Below are 24,038 nucleotides of genomic sequence, written 5' to 3'. Positions count from 1 at the left end.
AATTTCAAGCTCAAGAAATATTTCCCTCAGACACTTGAAGGTCTTTGTTATCTTCTCATATCTACTGTTGCTGGTAAGAATTCTAATCACAGTCTTACTCTTTTATGGGTCACTTTTTTCCTGGGAAATTCAGGACCTTCTTGTATCTTCAGCATTTTAACATTTTACAAGGTTGGTTTCTGTTTTTGCTCTCCACCAATGGACAATTTTTAGCTCTGGGAAACTTTCTTCCATTATTTCTGGGTTAATTTCCCATCTTTTATTTACTGTTTTCCCTTTCTCTTGTAATATTGGTACTGTTGGATTGACTTTTTCTTATATTTTCTCTTGCAATTTCCATCTCTTTGCATATTTCTTCTATTTTCCTTAAAACTTAATGGACTTTACCTTTCAACAAAAGTGAATTTACAATTTTGGCAATTTCTTATTTTTAATTTAAGATTTACTTTTTGTTCCTGGATTGTTAACTTATATGAGTATATTATCCTTGTTTCATAGCTGTAATAAGTTGGGCGCATACTATATTTTTTTTAAGTTCTCCGAAGTGTCTTTTTCCTCTGTGGTCACATTTTCCCCTCTGTCAGCCCCAAGCTGGAGACTTCCCTTAAATATCTAACAGCCCTTGGTTATCTGTTCATTATTTAAGATGAAATAGTTGGACGCTGATGACGAATCTTTAGAACTTGGGAGGGTCTTGCCAACTTCACTCTAGGGTGAGTGGGTAGGAAGCTGGCTATTGTGCCAGAATAAAGAATGCTTTACTCTTAGTCATTAAATGCTCCCCAGAGATTATAAGAACTTGATTTTTAGCCTGGGATAAATGCCTAGCTATTGTATCTGAGGTATGGGGTGGGGAGGGCTGGGGTACTGCTGTTCTACATAGAAACCTTTAGTTTCCTTGTTTTCGTCCCTGCTTCTCACTCTTGGTCTGTTGTGCTGATGTCTCCAAATTTCAATTTCTTTAAATCACTTCTGGCTGCTAGGCCTCCTTCCTCAACCGCAGTACTCATTCCCTACACCTATTCCAAACTATGGTTTCTTCCATTTTGTTCAATCAGACCACACTCACTTTCTCGGTGTAAAATTTAAAAAAAAAAAAAAAAAAATTTGGTGGCTCCCTTCCCATTTTCTGTTCTGTACTGATTTGTATCATTTTTCATTTCTTTATGAGCATTTTAACAGGGTTTTAGGAAGAGAAGGCAATTAAAGAATGTACTCAGCCAGCTTGAATTAAAAAAAAAAAAAAAAAACCCTGGGACTTTCCTGGTGGTCTGGTGGTTAAGGCTCCAAGTTTCCAGTGCAGGGGGAATGGGTTCCATCCCTGGTCAGGGAACTAAGATTCAGAATGCTGTGTGAGGTGGCCAAAAAAAAAAAAAAAGACCCTACTTAAATGTAGATTAAAAGAAAAAAAAGATATGTAGGGCAGAGTAGGGAATAAGAAACAAGAATAGTGGAATGACAAAAAAGAGAAACCAAAAAATTTTCTAAGCCTGTGATGTGGACAGTATTCCTGTGTAGGCAGAACAATGCTTAACTTAGCATCTTCCACTCTTCAAACCCACACATTTCAGGGTTTGAAGATAAACCTGAGACATCTCGTCCACACCCCACTTTACATTTAAGAAAAGCAGGATCCAGAAGTACTGTGATCTTCCCAAGGTCACACAAGTAGAGGGTGGGCGAGGGGAAACCAGGTAGATAGCATGAAGTCCACTTTGCTTTCCTTTCACCGTCTCACATCGCTGGGGAGTTTACAGGACGAGCGGATCGGCAGTCAGGTGAGGAGGACCGTGAGTCACAGGGGGTAGGCTTTTCCTGAGTGAAGAGTCTGGGAAAATCAAATACTTTACGACGCTTCGTTTGGCAGGACCGCGCCGTCCCCAAGCAGCGGTCCTGATCGTACAGAAGGGGGCGACGGTGTAGCAGGACCGGGGCCGGGGGAACCCGAGGGCGGCGACGCTGGGCGGAGGGGGACGCGGTGACGAACGAGGACCCTGAGGAGGGGCGCGAAGGTGGCGGTGGGACCACGAGGGAACTCACGCTGCTGTGACTCAACTGCTCTCAGGGTGTTTAGTTACTGATAAAACACTCGCTGGTAGGGGCTGCCAACAACCCACATCATCACTCTTGCGGCGGCGACAGCTTACCTACAGCCTCACAGTAACGGTGCGTGCCTCAGACTAGGAAACCTGCCAGCGCTTCGGCACCACAAACTGGGGCGCACGACGCGGGGCCGCCTGCCACCCACGAGGACAGGGAAGGCCGCCGACGTGAACCGCGGACAGGCCGCAGGCGGGGTCTCCGGGCAGTGCGGATAGTCCGAGGGCCTTGGGGCGGGAAACTCACCTGCCCTCGGAGACCTGGGCCCCGGCTCCGCGGCCCCGGTCCGCCGAAGCGGTAGTGGTTTGCCCACTGTCGGCGCCGCGCCGCCTCCTACGGCAAGCGGGAGGAGACAGACGCCTAGCGCCCCGCGCGGGGAGTGTGTGCGCGAGTACACCCGCACCCGCCAGCCCCCTGCCCACCGGCCTCTTGCAAGGCGCCCGAGGCCCGCGCGCGGCCGAGTCGCCCTCCCAGGAGGCTGCGTGATGGCGAGCGGGCGCGGCCGGGCGGGGGCGGGGCTCACGCTGACGTCGGCCCGGGGCGGGGCTGAGGACTCGCGCAGGGGGCGGGGCGCGGTGACGTCGGGCGCCCAGGCCGAGCTGTGGCGGCGGCGGTAGTGGCGGCGGCGGCACCCGGGCGGGCAGCGGCATCGGCAGCCCAGAGGAGGGTGAGACGGCCGCGGTAGCGGCAGCTCGGGATCGGGCGGCGCCTGGAGCTTCCCGCCCGTCGCTGGCGCCAGGGCCCTCGGCTCTCCTGCGCCCGCTCCTCCCCACGGCCCTGGCTGGGTCCGGGCAGCGCGCCCCCGGGGAGGGCGGAGCCGTAGGTGAGGCGCGGGGACCCCTCCCCCTCCGCGCCCTGCCGGGGGGATGGGACGTCCGGCAGGGCGGCCCCACCCAGCCCACCGGCGGGTGTCCCTAGACCGGCTCGGGGGCGGCGACGGCGGGGACCCGTGGGGGCTGCGGGCGGCCGGCTTCAGAGGCATGATGTTGCGGGCGAGGTGGGGACGTGCACGCCTCGGGGAGCCCCGGGAGGCTGGGGTGCGGTCGGGTGGGTCTGAGGTCTGGGTACCGATATGCAGCGTTGAAAGAGACGAGGATTCTGGTCTCTTCTGTGAAGTAGTAAGATGGGAGATGGAGGGTTGGCTTCCAGAAAGGAGATGAGCTGTGGATGTTGCCTTTGAAGCAGTTGGAGAAGCTATTGCACTAGGTCTCACGTTTCTACTTAGGGCTTGGGGTCTTTTTTTTTTTTCCCCTTTAGGCGGGGTGGGGGTCGAGGAGGGAAGCGACTCCTTCAGCTTTTGGCTCAGGGTGGGGAAATTGTGGAGCGTGGACGGGTTTGGAGTTTTACACCCTTGAAGAGGAGCCGAGATCTTGTGTTAGACAACTTCATTTTGGAGCAACATTAGGTAATAGGTCCCTTTACACTTAATTCTTAAAAGGCGTTATCTTCCAGTCTTTTATTTATTTTGGTGCCTATACGATCTGTATACCTCATCTTCAAGTTTTATCCTGGCCCCTTAAGAGAAGGCCGGAGGATCAGGTGGTTCCTTTGGAAGTCACGTTTCTGAGTAGTTGCGGGTGGTTGTGGTTGATTGCTTTGGATGGATGAGATGAACAATTTGCACATTCCTGTTGGCGCTAATTAAATGAAACATACTTACGTGTTTTAAAGCACGACTGTCTTTTGCAGCTCAGTTTTTAGTAGATCTTGACAGTTGTTTTGTGTTTGATAATTATTGGAGATTTCTGAAGTTTCTCAATTGCATACACTTAAAATGAAGTGGAATAAAAGTTTTTGGTAGGTCCCTACATTTTTGAGAAACATTCTTTAAGTCAGGTGCTCTTAAAATGTTTTTGGGAGCATGTGTCTGTAACTGCATAGGGAGATGTTACTAAGAGTAAAGGTTCTTCACAGTGGTGTTTCACAACTTAGCACATTAAATCAGAATCTCCTTTTCTGGATTGCTGCTCCCCATCAGATTACAGAACTCCCTGGCCTTACCTGTCAGTTAATATCATTTAAGCTATTTCTTGCTCGGAAAACAGGCCCTGAGATGGACATGTATTATGTAATAGATGGAAGTAGGCATGACTCTCAATAATTCATTTATGGAGGAAGAGAAACCGTCATGAAATGGAATTTAAGCAGTGACTTTCCCAAGGCTTATTCAATTTATTTGGGAACATAGCCAGAGAAGTGCTTTCCTGTAACCCAAGAGAGAAATATCAGGGTGAGTGTCAGTGGTTGCCTTTTTTAACGTGTCTACTTAATGAGCAGACTATTATCCTCCAGCAAATACTTCTGCTTGAAGAAACTTATAGGAAACAGATGATATAATAGCTATTAAGTGAAAATAGGTGTGGTCCAATTTGTAATTATAAACAAAAGGTTTAATTAACTATTCAGACAAGTCAAATTATAAGTTGATATAATAATGGTTTTGATACTGGAGTAGTCACTTGGAAAGATTAAAATTCACATATCTGGTTTTGGCTTTTATATTATACTTTGACTTAATTGAGTATATATGGGGACAGATGTGAACTGAGATACCAGGTGAAACTGTGTGTGTATTTTGCTAAAATCACATTTCCATGGCTGACAGTGGGATGTGGTTCTCCTTATTGGAATGCAGTCATATAATTTGGGGAAAGTGTAGGGTGATCTATTTCTCTTTAGGATTTCTTATGCCTGAGAAAACCGGTATGTTTTATTTTTAAGAAGTGTCATTTACTAGTCATTACTATGATATCTTTGTTGAGTCTACTGGGGTATTCCCCCCCTCCTCCCTTTTTTTTAAGTTACTAAAGTCAGATAAGTATGTCAGTCTGTTAGGTCAACTTTAATACTAAAATGAAAAGCGAAGATTCTTAAAGCAACAACTGTTCTTTTTCTATGCTACATTTATGCTTTTAGAAACACTATAAGAGCTATTAAATGTGTTTTGCACGTACTATGACAAAAACGTTGATGGAGAAAGATGAGGGAGTGAAGTATTTTGGCTAATCAAATAACAAGCAGTGTATTGATTATGGATTTTCACACATACAATGTAATAAAGTAAATTAAGCATAAAGGTTATGTGTAATACAGTTTATTTCTATGACTTGCTTTTTCAAAATGTGAGCCTTTGGGGTTCTGGCTCATTCATTTATTCATTCAACAGTTATTTTTGAGTATGGTTCTGGGTAAATTTTTTAGCCATTGGGAATATAGTAGTGAACAACACTGACTAAAATTCTCACCTTCATAGAACTTACCTTCTGGATACCTTCTGGGGAAATGAAGAGGAACTCAGCAAAGGAGATTAATAAGAGGCCATTGAGGTAGAAGGAAAACCAGGAGAGTATGATGTACTGGAAATGAAGGAAAGGAAGGTTTCAAGGAGGAGGGAATGATCAACTGTGCCATTGTTTAAAGATGTGTCAGACTGTTGGGCAGGAAAGAATTCTGCCTGATGTCTAATAACAGAGAGATGACTAAATGCTTTTTAGTGTGAGATGGAGGCAAATGGAAGAATCAGTTTTTTACTTCCTTGGATTGATTTAAAATAAATATATGTATAAATATATATATTTAAATTATATATAAATCATATTTTATGATTTACATGTGATAAATCATATATAAATATATATCTTTAAATCATATACAATATATATTTAAATATATATATATTTCATACTTTATTCTTTTCAGAACAAAATATGCAGCCTGGGAGTTTATACTTATACTAAGGAGAGGGCTTCCCTGTGGCTCAGCTGGTAAAGAATCTGCCTGCAATGGGGGAGACCTGAGTTCTATACCTGGGTAGGGAAGATCCCCTGGAGAAGGGCAAGGCTACTCACTCCAGTATTCTGGCCTGGAGAGTTTCATGGACTGTATAGTTCATGGGGTCACAGAGAGTCAGACACGAGTGAGCAACCTTCACTTTGAGGAGAGGTATGATGTTATTGTTATTGATTATATATACACTTATTTTTTTAAACACATGTATCAAATCAGAAGTTATGAAAATACACAGGGAAAAAAATAAGTCTCTTCTCCATTCAGTTGTTCCTGAAGGCAGACACTGTTTTCAGTTTCTTGTTTTTCCTAACCAGTGAAATTTTGTGCAATAATATGGCATTAAGCTATTTTTAAATTGCATAAAAATAACAAGTATTTTATCCTCTAGGTATTTTTTTCACAGGTTTAATATTTGTAATTATATTAATTACAAATAACTATAAATTAATATTTATAGTTGAAGTCTTAACTACCCACAGACCTTTTTTTTAAAGTAATGGCTTTATTGAGGGATAATCCACATACCATACAATTCACCCATTAAAGTGTATAGTTAAGTTTTTTTGAGGAGTACATTCATCACCATGATCAATTTTAGAACATTTTCGTCCTCTCCAAAAGAAGTCCCAAACCCGTTAGCTGTCATTCCCTGACGTTTGGTTTTTAAGTATTGTTTTGCATAGTATGTGGGGAAAATGTTTGTGAATTACTTCATTTCCAGTTAAATGGCAGTGAAGCCATTTAGTGTTTACTTTTAATATTCTCTTTTTAAAAGCAATTTTTTTAGTATCTATTTACTTGGTTGCAGGTCTTTTAGTTGTGGCAGATGGTATCTGGTTCCCTGAACAGGGATCGAACCTCAGCAAGGAGTTTCGTTATAGTGCGAAAAGAGGAAAAGTTAACAGGCTTTTGTGGTCTGCTATGTTAAGTGCTTCGATAAGTGACATACAGGGTTCTACATCAGCTTATAGGATGGATCCCTAATAGGATTGCAGGAAGATCTAAGATGAGGTCTCTTAAGGATAAGCGTGATTTGGCTAGATGAAAAGGATGCACGCCGAGGAAACAACGTGTGCAGGACTCAAAGGCAAGAATGCCATAAGGCAGGTGAGGGATATGAAGATGGTTTGACCTGGCTGCAGTGTTGAGTGGTGTGGGTGTCACTTCTCCTTTCTGTGAAAAGGTGTGCTGTCTTAAAAAAGCAAAATAATTACAGTATTAATTTGCTTAAACTGTGGATTGCTGTCACTTCTTAGCTATAGAACTTTGGGTGAGTTACTTTATTGTCTAAAACTCAGTTAATTTTCTCATCTGTAGTCCTATCCAATGTGATTGTTGTGAAGAATAAATGAGATAGTGCTCATAAAACTTGAAATATAGTGAGTACTCTAAATCCAGCTGCCCTGATGATGACATTGGGGGGGTGGTTTTGATGATGTTGTGACAATGATCCTGAAAAATGGAATTCCTTAGGGTATTTTGGAGCCTCACAGAGTGCTTGGGAGACTGGAAAATGACCTGTCATTTAAATTTTTTTTTTTTCTGGGAAGAAGGAAGTGACTGCCCAAAGCTTGAGACCAGCACTGTTCCGTGGAACTTTGTGTGATGGTAGGGATGTTCTCTGATTCACCATTAAATGTATTTAGCCACTAGTCACACGTGCCTTTCTTTTTTAAAGATTATTTGGTGTGGACCATTTTTAAAGTCTTCATTGAATTTGTTACAACATTGCTTCTGTTTTTTATGTTTTGGTTTTTTGGCCCCAAGGCACGTAGGATCTTAGTTTCCCCAACAGGAATAGAACCCGTATCCTCTGTATTGCAGGGTGAAGTCTTAACCACTGAACCAGCAGGAAAGTCCCCTCATGGGCCTTTTGAACCCTTGAAATGTGGTTAGTGTGACTGACAGGCTGTATTGTTAATTATATTACAAGTAATTTAAATAGCTACTGTGACTATTGGCCACTATACTGGGCAGCACAGTTAGACACTTAAAGATTGAGGAATCTCATATTGAATTGTGGCAGTATTATAGAGTCGATAATTTTTAAAAGTTAAAAAAGTAGTTTTAGAAGCCTCACCAGGGGGTGGATTACAGCATGGGTTTACTAGGTCACATCAGAAAATAACGCTGTAGTTTCCTAGAATTGACATGGCTCCTAGACAGATAAAGGAAATGTAGTAGTTGTAATGTGTCTAGACTTCAGCTAGATCTTTTCGTGTTGTCTTTGTGGGAAATATGAAAAATTATGTTGTAGATTTCGTGAGAATAGGGACTATGTCACATGTTCTCTACTGAGCAAATAATAGATACTTACTAAATATTTGATGACTGAATGGATAATGGTACAATTAAGTGAAGTCACAACTGGCTGTCAATGGCCCTCCCCAGAGAATAGAGAGTTGCTCACTCAAGATGATGGATTAGGGGAGCTGGTGTTAGGTGGACACCTCATCCGTGTGTGTAGTGTTGGAATGACCCAGGAGCAGTGGCACAGGAAGTAGTGGCCATGAGAACCCGTGGCCCGCCTACCCTCACTGAGCGTGGAGGATGTCCAGGTCATCACTAGCTGCTGGTGAAGAGGCAGGGGTGGAAGAGACTGTGTTGCTGAGTAGCATGGAAGTCAAACTCACAGGATTTTTATACGAGGGTTCAGAAATAGTGGTCTGGAGGTGGCAGTGGAAGAAAGGAGGGTACCAGCCTCGTTTCCCAGGAGGGGGCGTGGCATGTAAGCGTCTTCACAGTCTCCACTTGAGGGGACTGCGTGGGAAGAGCATCCTGGAAGAGCCAGTTCTCCGCGAAGGCAGAGGTACTGAGCACCTTGAGAGGAGTTCTTTGGTAATAGAGTGAAGTTCCTTGCGAGTGTATTTCCCCACCCGAGTGGCTTCTTTTTTTTTTTTAATCATCACTTAAACTTTAAGAGAAGACTCTCTCATCTTAACAGATTCTTCAGCTCATACTTTCTCTGTCTCTTGCTTTAAGTTGACTTTTGCTCTTTGCTTTACAGCCAGACTTTGTTGAGAGAGTTGTTTGCATTTGCTTTATGTTTCCATTTCTTGACCTGCAGTTTTTCTTCTCTATTTCTGTCTGGCTTCTGTCTCCAGAGTTTCACTGAAACTGTGTTGCTTGGATTACCAATGTCTTTCTTTAAATGCCCTGGCTGTTTTTCTATCCATTTATTTAATCTCTTAGCAGCCATATTAATAGTCCTTTGGTATGCAATAAATTACCCTCAAACTTAACTTAAAACAACAATTTACTGTTTTATAATTTCTTTGGGTCAGGCATCTGGGTTTCGTGCGTCTGATTCAGGGTCACTCAGGAGGCTGCAATCAGATGTTGGCTAGGATTGGTGATCTCAGCACTCCACTTGGGGGAGGGTCTGCTCCCACCTCAGTTGTGTGACTGTTGGCTGGCCTGAGGTCCTTGCTGGCTGTTTGATGGAGAAGTCCGTCTCTGCCATTTGGGTCTCTGCGTAACCTCACTCTAGCAACATGGTACCAGTCTCTCCTTGATTGAGGGGTCTGTGGAGGAGGAGGGAGTCCTTTTTGTAACCTAACCTGGGAAGTGACATTGTATCACTTCTGCGGTATCCTGTTCACTGGAACGGAGTCCTAGGTCCAGCACAGGCAAGCGAAGATTACACAATAGCAAGAAACTCAAAGGTAGATGTCATTAGAGCCATTTTCAGGATTGCCTACTACAGCCGCCTTTGACACAGTTCACTTCTCCTCCTCTGGTAGAACTCTCACTTTTTTCAGGGTCTTTAGATCACACTTCTGTTTTCCTTTCTGGTTCTCTGGGCTCTCTTTCCAGTCATCTTTGTTGAACCTTTTTCTGACAGTCATTAAATGTTTGAATTTCTCTGGGTGATCTCATCACCTATTCATTTCTCATCTGTGTGCTGAGTATTTGTGTTGCTATCTTCAGCTTTACCTCTCTCGTGTCAAAGAGCTGTTGTTGTCCAGTGCTGCCACTCGAACGCCCCTTATACTCAGCAGATCCCAAACTAAACGTGTGTGATTCCTGCTCTTCTCTGCGGTTCCTTCATTTGTTAAATGACACTACCAGAAATATGTGTAGTGTTAGTTACCTTGCGGCATGTGGGATCTTAGTTCCCCAACCAGGGATTGAACCCACATCCCCTGCATCAGAAGGTGGATTCTTAACCACTGGACCGCCAGTAAGTAAGTGTTAGTCACTCAGTCATGTCCGAATCTTCACGACCCCGTGGACTGCAGCCCATCAGGCTCCTCCGTTCCATGGAATTCCCAGGCAAGAATACTGGAGTGGGTTGCCATGCCCTCCTCCAGGGGATCTTCCTGACCCAGGGATCCAGTCCACATCTCCTGCATTGCAGGTAGATTCTTTACTGTCTGAGCCACCAGGGAAGCCTCTACTGGATTGCCAGGGAAGCCCCTAATGGTGTCTTTTGAGGAACAAGAGTCTTAATTTTAGTGTGATCCAGTTAGTGTTTATGTGGTTAGGGCTTTTTAAAAAAAAAATTTTTTTAATGTGGATCATTTTAAAATTCTTGAATTTGTTACAATATCATTTCTGTTTTATGTTTTGGTTTTCTGGCCACAAGGCATGTGGGGTCGTAGCTCCCCAACCAGAGATTGAACCTGTACCCTCTGCCCTTGAAGCAAAGTCTTAACCACTGGACCGCCAGGGGAACCCGTGGTTAGTGCTTTTCCTGTGTAAAAAATCTTTCCCTACCCCATGGTCCTGAAGTTACTCTTTTGTTATTTTCTTGGAAGCGTTGTTATACCTTTCCCATATAGCTCTGTGATCTGCCTATAATTGATTTTTGCATATGCTTTAAGGTTTATTTTTGTTTTTCCAATATGGTTCCTGATATTCTCAGCATCATTTATCGACAGTTCCTTCCTTTTTCAACTGCATTGTACTAATTTGAGGTTCTGTTCTCTTCCACTCGTTTCTCTGTCTTGGTCCAGTGCCAGACTTGGTTCCTCTAGTTTTGTAGTACGTCTTCATGCCTGTTAAAGTGTTCCCGCCTTGTTTTTTCCCAAGAATGTCTTGACAGTCATTGTCAGTGACGATCATGGTCAGTGATCAGTAATGGTATCAACATAGGGACGATGTAGACATCAATGGAAATGAGTAGAGAGTCCAAGTACAGACACCTATTTGTAGTTAATTTTCAACAAAGGTGGGAGGGTAATTCAGTGGAGGAAAGGATAGTCTTTTTTTTGGTTGTCTATCTTTTTTTAAACATTGGCGTATAGTTGCTTTACAGTGTTGTGTTTTCTGGTGTACAGCCAAGTGAGTCACCTCTACGATGGGCTATGTCAGTCGTCTTAGGGTCTAGAGTTTGACCTTGGGGCAGTGGCAGGACTTTGGGACTTTTGAGTAAAGGAAATAACAAACTTTATTTACATTTTACAAAGAGTGGGTAGGAGAAGGCTAAGTGAAGAGGCCGATTAAGAGGCTGGGCCTTAATCTTGTTAAAGTCTGAAACAGAAAGTGGTGACAGTGAGGATAGAGAAGCATCTGGAATTGAAAGCTTTAAAGAAAACAGGACCGGCTGAGTGTGTGGGTGTATGTACGTGTATGTACATGTACTTTTGTGGGAGAAAGGGCAGTCGGTGGGGAGGGAGGAGACAGGTGACGCCCAGACTTTTGGACGGAGCAGGTAGGTTAGCAGCAGTGCTGTCTTAACACAGTAGTCACTATACATGGGTATTTACATTTAAACTGATTTAAATGAATTAAGATTTGAAGTTTAGTTCTTCAGTCACACTAGCTGTATCTCATGTGGCCAGTAGCCAAATGGGAGTCATGATATCTGTTATCAGACAGTACAGATAGAGAATATTCTCATTGTCACAGAAAGGTCTGCTGCATTATTCTGGTCGGCAATTTTGGGTAGCAACTAGCTCTTCCCCCAGAGGAAAGTCAAAATAATAGGTGGTTTTCTCCAGTCTTTGAAGAGCTCTGGCTCCAGAGTAACCTAAGGGATTCTGTGAGTCAGACACTATTACCACCACCACCATCATCCAGTCATTGCCAGATACACAACACTTTCATGATCAGATAAGGTGCTGTTGGACAGCGCTGAGCCAGAGGGATGGTGATGCAATTCAGTGGGCTGCTGATGACTGTGGTGGCGCAGCAGGAACCTCTGGGAAGACTGCTGTCCAGTAGACAATCGTGTGAGCCACTTATGTGATTAAAATTTGAGTAGTCACATTACAGAGTTAAAAAATAATGGTTAGAGTTCATAATCTTATAATGTATTTTATTTAACCCAGTGCATCCAAAATACCATTTTCAACACGTTGAAATATGAAACATACCATATTTAAAATGGGCAACTTTACATTATTTCTTCATACTGAGTATTTAAAATCAATTGCATACTTTTATAGCATAAATTAATTCAGATGCTGTGATTTATCAGAAATACTTGATCTGTACTTAGAGTTCATAACATCTACAGTTGGAAAAGTAGATTCACATGCCCAGCTCATTCCAAACATGCTTAAAAGTTTTCCAGTAATTACCAGGTTTTTAAATTTAACTTTTAATTAACAATGAAATAACAAATGCAGTTCCTCAGTCTCACTAGCTCTTTTCAAGTAAACAGCCATGAGTGGCTAGTGGCCACTATATTGGACAGTGCAACTCTGGAACGACCAGTGACATTCACTTGATAGTTGGAAATTCAGGTCTGGAGCTCAGAAGAGAGGTGCAGGGACAGACAGATGGATGGTAGGGACTGTGAGGAATGTGGAAATGAAAAAACAAGCTTGATTTTGGACAAACCAATATTAAGTTCTCTGTGTTAGTTGCTCAGTCGTGTCCAACTTTTTGCAACTACATGGACTGTAGCCTGCCAGGCTTCTCCATCCACGGGATTTTCCAGGTAAGAATCCTGGAGTGGGTTGCCATTTCCTTCTCTAAGATCTTCCTGACCCAGGGATCCAACCCAGGGCTCCTGCATTGAAGGCAGACTCTTTACCATCTGAGCTGCCAGGGAAGCCCTAGTTCTTGGTACTCCTTTTAAAAAAAAATCTGTGAGTGTGTCTGTGAGAGTAAGGCAGTCGATGAGTGTGCAGAATATTGCAGTGGTTGGGTCAGGTGTGTCATCTTGGGCAACTCACTAAGCCTTTCTGAGCCTTAGTTTCCTCGTCTAGAAATGGGATGATACAGTCTCTGCCTACAAGGTTTCCTGGGAGTGTTAAAGGGAGTCTTCGTGGCAGGTATTAACCACGTATAGTGCTGCGTCTCCTCACTTCTTAGTTGACGTTTCTTGTGGAGTGTGATCATGTGCTCAGTCGTGTCCAACTCTGCGACCCCCAGGGACTGTAGCCCGTCAGGCTCCTCTCTTTAATACTCTATTCTTTATCAGTTTGAAACTTTATTCGTTTTTTAGGGAAAAAACGTATTTTAATTATGCATATTGTTGTGAGCTGAATCCCAATTTGTGAAGCTTTAAGTTATGAGGAAAAGTATATCTTAAAGTAAAGGAAATATACTTATTATTCACATGGATGAATGCTCATTATGGTCTACACTCTTTGTTAAGTGCTTTGTATGATGCCGTGAAAGGTTTTTTTCCTAATGTGAGATGTAACATGTTATTTCTTTTGTAAAGTTTCACTTAAGTAGAATTTGTAATAGAAAATCTGTTTTAATTCTGGAACTTTGAAATGTATCATCGTCTCATTCTTTTTCTTAGTTATTCCAGGAGCCACTGTATTGTGCTTGAATCTCTTTGGGTATTTTTAAAATTATGATTTCATTGTATTCTGGGCTAAATCTATAGAGTCTCTAATTCTACATTTGGGTATAAACATGTAAAAAATTATGATGAAAAAATCCCCATGTAATTCATGGTATTCGGAGAAGCATGGTAACCAAGAGGAGAAAAATGGACTCTACTAGGTCAAAGAGGAAGGAACTGTGATTTTTTTAACGGCTCTGCAGATTTCTCTAGGTCTGTCCCTCAGCTCCCAGCTTGCCCATTGTATCTGTCACTGCACTGTTTCTCAAGTGTGTTGGATAAGATGACAAACATTTTTACAATACCCCCATGTGCTACAGACCTACGGTGTGCTGGAAAATCTCGCTGTCTTTTTCATATCATGCCCTGTGTACTCCTTTACATCTGATGTTAGGCATCTTGCATCTGTGTTGTTGTAAATAATGAAAAATTTTAATGATGCATTTTGGACCAACAGATAGGTTTGCTGTTACGTGCTAACCGCATTTTGTGGTGGCAGCTGGAAGTGCTGTATGGGATGGGTTTTTGAGCCCAGGTCCCAAAGGAAGAAATGCTCACCCTAAATGAGAGTGGCCTTTCCCTTTCGTTTCTGTTTAAATATTTTGAACATTTTTTTTCCTTTTAAAAAAGGCCTATATGCCCATTTGGAAAAATTTGACAACTGTTAGGAAGAAGGCTAACAGATTTCCTACCATTCTTTGTGATGAGCTTATCTGTATACAGTTGACCCTTGAACCAACGGGGGTGGATATGAGGGGCTCTGACCCTCCCTGCAGTCGAAAATCTGTATATAACTTATAGCTGGTCCTCTGTAACAGGGGTTGTTCCAAGTCCACAGATTCAGCCATCTGTGTTTTGTGTCATACTGTAGGATTTACCGTTGAAAAAAAAATCCACGTATAATCTGACGTGTGAGGTTCAAACCTGTTGAGTTCATGGATAAATTGTATTTGCAAAATGGAGAGTATATGTGAAAATGTAGGTCCACTTTCATTTACTGTATTATAAACATTTTTCATATCAGACATTGGTTATAAATGTGTTTTGCAGATGGAATGTAATCATAAAGATTTCACTTAAACGTTTCCCAATTGAACAAGTACTAATAAAGCTGGTATATCATAATGTAGTGGTTTTTTCTACATTTTGGATCATTTAAGTAGATAGGGTTTCCTGGTTTTGGAATTACTGGATCAAAAGATGAATGTTTTTAAGACACTTGACCATTTTCAAACTTACTGCTTCCCAAATGCTCTTATTTTTTGAGGATGAAAGCAAGCACTTAGAATACATATGCTTTTATTATTTTAAGGAAGACAGTAAAACATAGGGTACTAACAGTTTTTCACCTAAACTTTTAAATTTATGAAATGTTTCTTTTCAGACATGCAAAAAGATTGAGTTGTCTAATAAATACCTGTGTACTCACCACCTAGATTAATGTATAATTATATAGTTAAAAACTTTGTGCTTAGTTCTCCCTGGTTATAAATGTGTTTTTACCAACAATGATGTGACTGTTTAACCTTATCCCATAACACAGGTCTATAGCCAAGACCTTTTGGGCCAGAATTCAGAATTTCTTAGGTTTCAGAAAGGTGATCGGCTGCATCTACTGTGTATTATCTAACTTTCCAAGCAAAGTCAGGGGGCACCCTCCAGTTCCTTCATCAAACATATTCAGTTCAGTTCAGTCACTCAGTCGTGTCCGACTCTTTGCAACCCCATGAATTGCAGCACGCCAGGCCTCCCTGTCCATCACCAATTCCCGGAGTTCACTCAGACTCACGTCCATCGAGTCAGTGATGCCATCCAGCCATCTCATCCTCTGTCATCCCCTTCTCCTCCTGCCCCCAATCCCTCCCAGCATCAGAGTCTTTTCCAGTGAGTCAACTCTTCGCATGAGGTGGCCAAAGTACTGGAGTTTCAGCTTTAGCATCATTCCTTCCAAAGAACACCCAGGACCAATCTCCTTTAGGAGAGACTGGTTGGATCTCCTTGTAGTCCAAGGGACTCTCAAGAGTCTTCTCTAACACCACAGTTCAAAAGCATCAGTTCTTCGGTGCTCAGCTTTCTTCACAGTCCAACTCTCACATCCATACATGACCACTGGAAAACCATAGCTTTGACTAGACAGACCTTTGTTGGCAAAGTGATGTCTCTGCTTTTGAATATGCTATCTAGGTTGGTCATAACTTTCCTTCCAAGGAGTAAGCCTCTTTTAATTTCATGGCTGCAGTCACCATCTGCAGTGATTTTGGAGCCCCCAAAAATAAAGTCTGACACTGTTTCCCCCGTTTCCCCATCTATTTGCCATGAAGTGATGGGACCAGATGCCATGATCTTCATTTTCTGAATGTTGAGCTTCAAGCCAACTTTTTCACTCTCCTCTTTCACTTTCATCAAGAGGCTTTTGAGTTCCTCTTCACTTTCTGCCATAAGGGTGATGTCATCTGCCTATCTGAGGTTATTGATATTTCTCCTGGCAATCTTGATTCCAGCTTGTGCTTCTTCCAGCCCAGCGTTTGTCATGATGTACTCTGCATATAAGTTAAATTAGCAGGGTGACAATATACAGCCTTGACGTACTCCTTTTCCTATTTGGAACCAGTCTGTTGTTCCATGTCCAGTTCTAACTGTTGCTTCCTGACCTGCATATAGGTTTCTGAAGAGGCAGGTCAGGTGGTCTGGTATTCCCATCTCTTTCAGAATTTTCCACAGTTTATTTTGATCCACACAGTCAAAGGCTTTGTCTTTGATATCAGTTCAGGTATAATTTTTGTCATGAAATTATTTACAGAATTTGGTGGTTTTCAGAATTGAGATGCATGGTCGTGAACATGTGTGTCTCTCCAGTATACTTGTTCAGTGTGATCAGTCTGGTAGTATTTGTTGAATGGATTGTAACATAGTAGGAGATGTGCTTTAAAATGGAAGGTAACTACCATCCAAACAGTTTAGTATTTTAGGATTGGTAGAAATCAAATAGCAATGAGGACTGGAGTCACTGGGGAAGGCTACACAACCTAGAATGTGGCTCTTTTGAACTGAGTGAGTAGCTCAGGTCGCTCATTTAAGTAGAGAACAACCATGATTAATTACATTGTGTTTACTCCAAGTATTTGCTTGACAAGATTACTTGTCATGGTGAGAGCTTTGATAGACCTTACAATTAGCTTAACTGATTAATAAAAATTATTAAAAGCCACCATTAAGCTGATCGTAACTGAGTCACTCAGCCTTCTCACCGTTCCATAAAAAAAGAGTGAAGTGACACCTGTGACGGGTGTGGTGATGGCTGCTGTTAGCAAAGGTCCTCTCTTCCTGTTGGTGTGTCATCACAACATGCCCCAGCCTTGCAGGTCTGTAATTTTTGGTCTCCAGGAGGATCAGATCAAGATCATACAGCCTGATGTCTGGTGTTAGCAGAACTATTAGGCCCCATGCTGGGGGTGGAAGCAGAGACATCTGTGCTTCTTTAACTTGTGGGGCTGTCTTTAACCTCTTCCTCATCACAGAGACCTTGTCAGCTTAGGGCCTAGCCCATTAATTACCATATTATAGTGTTGAATGGTCGAGGGCCTTATTGAAGCCCTTAGTTGTGGTAAGACTGAGTAAAAGTAATACATGCTTTCTGTTAAAACAATTGAAAAAGAAAAGAAAAAAAGAAATGCATGTGTACAGGGGAAGAGTGGCTCTATTTGACCTTTGAGAAATAGCTCCTTGCCATCCAAATCATTGCTGTGTATATGCGCACATACATGTCTCCTTTTGTCTGCTGTTGGGACAACAACAGACAATTCTTCTGTAACATGCTCCCTACCCTCCACTTCACAATACATCATAGATGTCTTTATAGAAATTGTCAAATATAAAGATTTACTTATATATATATTTTTTTCTTCACAGCAGTATTTTATAGTGTGGCGATAGGATAATTTAACTAGTCTCTTGGTGGTAGAAATTTAAATTCTCTTTTTGCTGGTACAAAATCATACACTAATTGAACATAACTGCACTTGTATCCTTAAACTTGTGAAATATGTTTTGCAGAGAATAACTTTAAAAGCAAGACCTCCAGAGGGTATGCACATTTTTTTTTTCATGTTTATGGATCAGTATATTTTCTTTGAAACCACACCCAAACTAACAGCAGTGGAAGATGTACAAGAGAACTGGGTTCACCTTATAAATCAAGCATTTTGAGTCCTACAATACCTCCAAAGGATTAAAAGATAGATGGTTGATGTCTTTGGTTCCACCAAATTGTACTAGAATTGGATTTTAGAATTTTGGTCTATTGTTAGTCTTTTAATAAAGGGCTTAATATAGCAGCACATTTCTTGTCCCTAGTGACATTTTTGTCACAAAATGAACAGAATCTTAAAAGTTACGGAGGAGGAATAAATTAGTTTGGGATTAACATATACACACTAGTATATATAAAATAGATAATCAACGAGGACCAACTGTATAGCCCAGGAACTCAATATTTTGTAATAACCTGGAAGGGAAAAGAATCTGAAAAAGAGTATGTGTGTGTGTGTAACTGAATCACTGTGCTGTACATGTGAAACTAACAACATTGTAAATCAACTATGCATCATTTAAAAAAATGTTGAAATACGGCCTTTTAAAATACTCTACTCATTTTCTGATAGTTGATGCTACTTAGTAATAGTGTAACTCATCACAGCAGGTTGGACTAGTAATTTTGAGATTTGGGTCAGATTCCATACGTAAATCTTAACTAGCCAACGGGCGATGTGTTTTCTAGTTCCTCTTATAAATATCTGCTAGCACATGGGTGTCAGCCTTTCCAGCTGTCATTAACTGGAAGTAGGTTACTGTGTTGTGTTAGAGGGTTTTCTGCCCTCCTTTGATTTATGAGTACTTGGTGCTCCTCTGGAGACTCAGAATGTGGAGCGCTGTTACTATCCTTTAATCTGCAAGGAGAGGGTGAGGGCGGCTGTGATGCCCGCACTGTTTGCAGGAAGAGTGAGCATGGAAGGCTAGCACACGACCGTTGTGTGTGTTAGTGTTTTACTCTTAGGCCCCTGGTTGGACTCCAGGATTCTCAGTGGGTATGTATTTGTATGTGGGCTGGAGCTGGGCTTAGGGGGTGGGTGTTCTTTCTCCTCATGTATATAGATTTTTGAACCAAGGCCTTTCTTGTAGGGATCCTGGAATTTTCCAGTATTCTTCTCTTTATGGTTTTCCTGACCTAGATGACAAGCTTCGTGGTATGAATATATAGTAGTGGCCAGGTCTGAACTCTGTTTTGTTGCTGCTGTTTTAAGAACTCACAGAAATATAGTAGCGACTATGAGAAGTAGGATTTAAAACATTAAGAAAAACCTTAGATGACAAAGAATCGGCCTCTTGTGCCTTCCATGTTCTGCTTTCTCTCAGCAGCATTTATTACCCTTATTCCTTTTGGGGTATCAGAGTGGATTATTCTCACTATCACTGCTTCTTTATGGCTTCTATATATTCTGGTTAAGGGAGAGAAAAAGCACTTTTATTCTTAGCAGTTAGATGGACGTTTTTTAGAAAGAACTGTACAAAAGCTCTAAGGGAGAAAAACTCAAATCCCCATGTGTAGAAGGGTTTTTAGAATAGAAATGAATTATTAAAAGCAATAAAATTTGTAAAAATTTTGTAATTATAGAAGCAGGATACCACATTTTTTATTCTGATTTAACCTTTAGTTGCCATTTGCTTAATTGAGAGATCTCATAAGATATGAAGACCCAGCATAGCCCCAAAATAAATAAAAAATGACTCTTCATTGTTTTAAAAATTAAGTTCATTCTTTCAGATCTTGATGTTTGTGATTTTCAGGGCATAATATGAGAGGACAAAAATACATCACAGTGCCGACAGAGAAGAAGGTTGTCAGTTTATGGAATTTGGTTAAAATTAAAAATGAAATTTGTTAATATGAAGGAAATGACAAGTTTCCTTTACAGTTGTCTTAATTGCTTTTATTTGCTGTTTCCATAAACTCATTTCAAGATTACCGCTACCTCCTGAACGTATAGGAACTATGTTAATGAATTTTACTAGCATTTAGGTTAACCTGTGGAGTTAGCAGACACTTGGCTTACTTGTTTTAGGCATGGCACTGGGTTTTGGAAATAAGGCGCTCCTTTGCCTGTAAGGAAAGTAGTTCATTAACTAAAACATAGTGAATGTATTGTTTTAAAAGCCCTTGGTACTTTAAGAGCGGCGCCTAAATTAGGGGTTTAAGGGTTTGTGCAGGATTGTGATTACTAAGCTTAGTTTGGAAGAATGAGTTGTAAGAAGCTAGTTGATGGGGAAGAAGCAGCTCATGGAAACAAAAGAGAGGATGGTGTTTCAGGAAATCGCAGGTATCTGAGAATGGTTGTCACACGGAAAAGGAGAGTGGTTAAGAAGTGACCCATCTTTAGAGAGGCAGGCAGGTCCCAGATCGTGAAACGTTTTGTCTGCAGTGCCAAGGAGTTCAGATTCTTATTTTGGGATGCCATCACAGGAAGTATGTAGGTGTGTGTGATCATGTCATATTTAAATTTTAGAGCAGTGGTTCCTAGTTGTTTTTTTTTTTTGTTCCAGCATCTGTTTGCACTCATAAATTATGCAGACTCTAAATAGCTTTTTTATGTGGGCTGTATCAGTTACTGTTTACCATATTAGACAGTAAAACTGAGAAAATTTAAAAGCATAGGACTGCACGTTCCATTAGCCATCACGGAGCCTCTGGAAAACACTACTATACCTTTGTGAGAATGCACAATGAAAAAGCAAGTGATGTGGTGTGAAAACAGTTCTGCACTCCCGCATCTCCTGTTTGGGCCCCTCTGCATCACCTTGTGGGCTTGAGGGGAGCAGGGAGTCTGACTCGCTTGGGAATCGTCGCGTTAGAGGACCATTCCGGCAGTGGTGAACAGCAAGCACTTTAAATTGTGATCCAGTGTGCACATGTGTGTTCCTGAACACCCAGCAAGTTTTAGGAAACAATACTGTCTGTGTTAGTTATCTCTTACGTAAAAAGTTATCTAAAAACTTAACTGGATTAAGAAAAAACACGTCATCTCACAGTTTTTGGAGAAGGAAATGGCACCCCACTCCAGTATTTTTCCTGGGAGATCCTATGGACAGAGGAGCCTGGTGGCTACAATCCATAGGGTCACAAAAGAGTAGGCTACAACTTAGCGACTAAACAACACAGTTGTTATGAAGAGCACACTGGGTGGTTCTGGCTTAAGGTGTTTCATGAGGTTGCAGTCGTCTGAAGGCTTGACTGAAGTCGGAGGGTCCCTTTCCAGGCCTGCTCACGTGGCTGTTGGTGCTCTCTGTAGGTTAACTGGAATACCCTTACAGCATGGTGGCTAACTGCCCCCAGAGCCAGAGATCCAAGAGAGTGACCAAGACTGAAGCCTCTGTGTCTTTATGAGTGCATTTTGGAAGTGATACATTGTCAGAAGCAAATCCTTTAAGACTGGTGGTACACAGAGGAATTTTGCCTCCCCTCTTGAAGGAAGGAGTAGCAGATGATTTAGGCGGGTACCTTAAAATACCACAGGGTACTTGTCAGGAGGAGGGCGTGTCCTCCATGTGTCTGTTTCCTGCACGCCCTGAGTGCAAGGTCCTGATTGCTCTTCATCTGGGCCATTGTTAGAGGACCATTCTGGCAGTGGTTTACAACAAGAACTTTAACTTGTGATCCAGTGTGTGCATGTGTGTTCATGTGCACACCTGAAACAAAAGTTTCAGGAAACAATACTGTGTTATCTCTTATATAAAAAGTTATCTAAAGACTTACTGGATTCAGAAAAAGCATGTCTCAGCATCGTGTTTGCAGCAAGCCACCTTGAGGGGTGAGGTACTGCCTCCCGCTGGGAGAGATCAGCCTTGCTTGCTGTCAGGTGGCGGGCTCCCTGAATTCCGTGTTCCTCTGCGGACACACTGCATGTGTAGTGGCTCCCTGGGCCCCACGGTGCCACCTTGTGGGACTTCGAGTGGGTGGGTAAGATGCTCATAGTGCTGGCTGTGATGTGAGTAGCAAAATTCTTCGTCTCTGACCCAGGAGCCTTGTGTGTGCTGTCTGATGAGTAGAGTGAAGAGGTGTGAAGTAACCACAGCAGATACAGGATAGGGAGCTAACAAAATATTGGATAGGAAGTAAGCTAAGGGGCTCGGAGAACTCTGGGGCCAATTTATCATGGGCTCAAACTAAACAGCTGCAACGTGTGTTGTTGTTGTTTCCAGCAGCAGTCAGGAAGCCAGGTAGGTAATCAGAGAAGGTGTTTCTTTGGATTAATTCAGGGCAGGGGAGTTTGGAATGTGGAAGTATTTTTTTCAAGCTTTTGTAGTATAATTTATGTACAATACCCTGAACATATTTAAAGTGTGCAGTTTGAATTTTGACCTGTGTACCCCTAGGAAGCCTCACCCCAGTCAAGATAGTGAACATTTTGTCACCACGGAAGTTTCCTTCTATCCTTCCAAGATCCCTGATCCGTCTTCACGATCCATGGCTCAACCCCCAGCCCCAGGCACATACTGATTCGCTTTCTGGCCTAATAGATTCCTTCTGGAATTTTATATAAATGGGATCATATGGCTTAATTTTTTTTTCTTGGTCACATTTTTTTTTATGTGTGTGTCAGCTGTTTGTTATAAAGTACAAGGATTATTATCTTGTGGTTGTGGATCTGGCATATTTTTAAAAGAAATTCGAATTTTTTAAACACTGTCTTCCCTGAAGCTCATATTAGAAAGCCAGAATGAGGCCTTTAGACAGAGCTAGTGGGTTTTCTTCTTTTGTGGTGTTACTAGAAATGAATACAATTCTAATAGTAACAAAGACTCCACGTGCAAATGCCGTTTTGGGTCTGAAAGTGGCTTGAAACTCTGGAGTGCACCTGCTCACGTTGAACACTCGACGTGGATTTGTGCTCCTGGATCTCAGCCTCTTTAGTGTGATTTAGTTACTCAACTACAGGACAAAGTTTTGCACCAAAGCACAGCTGGGAATTTTTTTTTGAGCGTGACAACTTCAAAGTTCTGGTGGCACGATTCCTGAGACTGAATTACTGCTCTTTGTTAGTTTTCCTGATTCTGTTCTTCTACCCACCATCTTTTAAAGAAGACGTTCTCCTTAATAGAGGGATAAATATGATTATTTAAGCATTATACCCAAGAATACCTAAGGTATGCCTTAAAGTTTAGGTTTAGAGTCCTAGATTAGCAGGACACACTGCTTTGCAACTGGACAATTGAGATGAGCAGATGATGGCAGATAAGCACAGTGTAATAATTGGGAGCACCCAGGGCTCTAGAATTAGATGCCCTAAATTCAGATCTTGGCCCTACCTCTTAAAAGCTGTGTAACTTTAGATGAGTCATTCAACACCCGTAGGCCTCACTTTCATCTGTAAAGTGGAGATAATGGTAGCACCTGTGTTGTAGGAGGCTTCCCGGTGGCTCAGTGGTAAAGAACCCGCCTGCAAATGCAGGGGACGTGGGTTCAGTCCCTGTGTCGGGAAGATCTGGAGAAGGAAATGGCAACCCACTCCAGTATTCTTGCCTGGGAAATCCCGTGGACAAAGGAGCCTGGCATGCTGCAGTCCATGGGGGCGCAAAGAGTCAGACACGACTTAGTGACTAATCAACAACAGCAAGGGGGCTTATAAATATTAAATCTTATAAAATTCTTAGCACAGTGCCTGACATATGGTAAACATTTACTATGCCTTAGCTTTTGTTATCATTTAAGGGGCTCTGGGTAATGAGTAGCTCTCTTGTTTTAAGCAATATTCAGATTACTTCAAAGAGAAAAAACTTTGCAAACCTCTTTGATCTTGAAGATGAATTCACTGCAGTAGTATGTAGATTACTGCTTGTCACCTACCCTACAGTCCAGATTTTTGCTTCCTGAGTTAGGTTCCTCCTGGGAAGGAATTTCCTAACGTTACTAGCAGAGTATTGCAGTGTCTGAACTTGGTGCCCTGTTGCTATTTCTGAGACAAGACTGTGTTTCCTGTCCTGCTTATTGTTACCTCAGGGCTCTCTTTACTGGATCACCAAAGTGGAGATGGGATTGCCAGTGTATTCGCATTTCTGAAGATCTTTAACTCGTTTGAGTTTGGCTGGACTATATAGACACTCTAAAATCTTATTTTTGACCATATGATTTACTTGGATTGTATTTTCAGTTGCATATTAAAATATTATTTAATATGTTGAAGTCTGTTACTTGACTTAAGCCAGTTCTTTGGTAGAATGCTATTAGGAAATGACAGAGATCTAGTTTAGATCTGTATTGTTTTATGTTTAAGAGAAGGGTACAATAGGTGGCTATGCTATGTGTGTTGAAATTTTCTTAGTTACTGTACTTTAGAATATGAACATA

At 41.9% G+C, this 24,038-nt stretch overlaps 1 protein-coding gene across 12 annotated transcripts in view; it reads left to right on the top strand.

Annotated features, from left to right (window-relative positions):
* Positions 1 to 2,691: 2,691 nt before the first annotated feature.
* Positions 2,692 to 24,038, top strand: part of ERC1 (ELKS/RAB6-interacting/CAST family member 1) — a 268,320-nt gene continuing 246,973 nt past the window's right edge. For 4 of the 12 annotated variants that reach the window (XM_027540957.1, XM_027540955.1, XM_027540956.1 and 1 more), the window contains exon 1: positions 2,777 to 2,923. The gene's annotated coding sequence lies outside the window, so the exon portion shown is untranslated. The other 8 variants (XM_027540951.1, XM_027540949.1, XM_027540953.1 and 5 more) reach the window with 5 other exon arrangements.

Source organism: Bos indicus x Bos taurus, chromosome 5 (assembly GCF_003369695.1).
Source record: "Bos indicus x Bos taurus breed Angus x Brahman F1 hybrid chromosome 5, Bos_hybrid_MaternalHap_v2.0, whole genome shotgun sequence".
NCBI lineage: Eukaryota > Metazoa > Chordata > Mammalia > Artiodactyla > Bovidae > Bos > Bos indicus x Bos taurus.
The sequence above is the reverse complement of the archived record's forward strand: the minus strand, read 5'-3'. Positions and strand labels throughout refer to the sequence as shown.